General features: G+C 22.4%; 1 protein-coding gene across 1 annotated transcript in view; it reads left to right on the top strand.

Annotated features, from left to right (window-relative positions):
- The window catches only part of LOC117171260 (tetratricopeptide repeat protein 21B-like), a 38,672-nt gene that overhangs the window by 12,976 nt on the left and 22,873 nt on the right, over positions 1–2,823 (top strand). The window lies entirely within an intron of this gene.

The raw sequence follows: 2,823 nt of genomic DNA, 5'->3' as shown, positions 1-2,823 counted from the left end.
AATTTTTACCAAATAGTGTAAATTTCAGTATAGAAATACATTCTCAACGGAAAATGTAATATTTGATATTTTGACCAAAAAAGATTTTAATTCTAAATAAAAAATTGTTAGATTCATAAAAAAATTCGATTTTTAATCAAAATAGTTTATTTTTCAACTAAATTGTTAAATTCTCAAACCATAAAGACGATTTAAAAAAAAAGCAATTAGATATTTAAATCTTAAATATAAATTGTCAATAAAAAAGTTAATTTTCAACTAAATAGTTGAAATTTTAATCCCAGAAAACGATTTTGCAACGGAATAGTTAAATTTTCAACCAAAGAGATGAATTTTCAACTAAGAGGATGAATCTTCAACAACAACAAATTAGTTTCCAAGCCAAAAAGACAAATTCTCTAGAAAACAGTTTAATTTCCACCAAAAGCGATGATTTTTAACAAATTTTTCGATTTTTCAATAAAATAATTAAATTTTCAACCAATTAATAAACTTTTTATCCATGAAAAAAAACAATAAGATCGAATTTTTAACTAATTAGTGAAGTTTTCAACCAGAAAGATAATTTCAGTCAAAAAAGCAAAAAATATCAAATAAATTGTTTAATTTTCAAGACGAATTTTCAATAAAATAGTTAATTCTTCAATTAAAACGATTTTTCAGGCAAGAATGAAAAAAAAATTTCAACCGAATTTTTGAATTTTCAAGCCAAAGGGTGATTTTTCTACAAAACAGCTGAATTTTTAACCCGGAAATATGAATTTTCAAACAAAAAAGTAATTTTGAACCAAACAGTTCAATTCTCCACGAAAATAGTTCCATTTTTAACCAAAAACTATTAATCTCGAACAAAATTGTTAAGTTTTCAACAAGATAATTAAACTTTCAACCAAATAATGAATTTTTCAAACAAAGAATATAATTGTGAACCAAAAGGATTGAACTTTCAACCAAAAATAGTAATATTTTGAACCAAAGAGATAAATTTCCAACTAAAAGGATCAATCTTCAAACAATAAAAATAAAATTTTCAAAAGGAAAAGGACGAATTTTCTACCAAATGGTTTATTTTCTACCAAAAAGGATGAATGTGTAACAAAATTGCTGATTTTTAAATAAAAATGATTTAATTTTCAAAGAATTAATAAAATTTTCAAATTTGTAAGATAAATTTTGAACGAAAAATGTAAAAGTTGTTATTTCGACCCAATTAAGCTTTTAATTTTTACTCATGAATAATTTAATTTATCAAAAAAGACGAATTTTCAAAAAAATAGTTTACTTTTTAACCAAACCGGATTTCTTAGTTAAGAAAGAATATAAATGTCAACCAAATTATTTAATTTTTAAGACTAATTTTCTACAAAGTATTTGATTTTTCATGCAAAAAATATTTTTCAAAAGAGAACAAACTTCTAATCAATTTGTTAAAAAAATTCAACCAAATTGTTGAATTTTCAAACCAAAAGATGCATTTTCCACGGCGCAGTTGGATCTTTAACCAAAAAATATAAATTTTCAACAAAAAACTTCATTTGACAACAAAATAGTGGGATTTTATACGAAAATAGTTTAATTTTGAACCACGAAGTTGTATTTTAAACCAGAAAGTATGACGTCTTAAGAAAATGGTTATATTAAAAAAAAAAGATTAAAATTTTTAACCAAAGAAATGATTTTTCAACTAGAAGGAAGAAGAAGAAGGAAAAATCTTTAAAAAAATGATTTTCAAACAAAACAGGGGGACGTTATTCAAAACCGAGGAATTTCAACCAAAAAGGATACATCTAAAAAAAAATTCTTGATTTCTTAACAAAATAATTAAATTTTTGAACCAATTAATAAAGTTTTCAAACCATGAAAGATGCATTTTTGACGAAAAATGTATTAATTTATTTTTCAATCCAAAAATGTTTCAATTTTCACTCAGAAATAATTGAATTTATCCGAAAAGGCCAATGAAATGAATCCTCAACTATGAAACATTTTTTCAGCCAAGAAATAAAAAAATGCTAACCTAATAGTTGAATTTTCAAGCCAAAAGTTCAAATTTCTAAAAAAATAAGAATTTTTAACGAAAAAGTAATTTTTAAACCAAATAGTAGAATTTTCAACGGAAATAGTGGAATTTCCAAACAAAGAGGATTAACTTAAACAAAAAATAGTTGGATTTTCTGATTGGATTCTATTAATTGAGTTCCCATTCAAGTTTACAAAATTTATGATAATTAGGAATCAGAATCTATCTACTGATAATGATTTTTTTAATTTATTTATTGAAAATTCTTTGTTTTTTGAAAGTTCGTCTGTTTAGTTGGAAAATTCATCATTTGAGTTAAAAATTCATCTTTTGTTAAAGTTTCGTTTTTTTTGTTGAAAATTAATTTGTTTGTACTTATAATTTAACTTTTCCATTTTTGATTAAAACTTTATATGTTTTAGTTGTAAATTCAATTATTTATTTGAAATTAGTGTTTTTAATGAAAATTTGTCTTTTCATTTTTTATTCTTAAATTTTTAGTTCATCTCTTTCAATTGGAAATTTAACTATTTGACTGAAAATTAGATTATTATTCTAAAATTTTTTTCTCCGTTTTTTGTTCAAAATTGATCTCTTTTAGTTGGAAATTCGTTGTTTTTTTTAATAAAGTAATCTTATTCATCTTATTTATCAAATCTTAAATCATCTTGAATTATTTTGGATACAAAATTTGGTGCAGGTCATTTTAAACTTCAATTTATATTTTTATAAACTTAATTATGGGTATAAAATCATTAATTTTTTTTAAAGTGAGGTCAGTTATATTCTAATAATATATTTGA

Source organism: Belonocnema kinseyi, chromosome 4, assembly GCF_010883055.1.
Source record: "Belonocnema kinseyi isolate 2016_QV_RU_SX_M_011 chromosome 4, B_treatae_v1, whole genome shotgun sequence".
Classification (NCBI taxonomy): domain Eukaryota; kingdom Metazoa; phylum Arthropoda; class Insecta; order Hymenoptera; family Cynipidae; genus Belonocnema; species Belonocnema kinseyi.
Note: the sequence above shows the minus strand (reverse complement) of the source record. Positions and strands in the feature narration are given on the sequence as shown.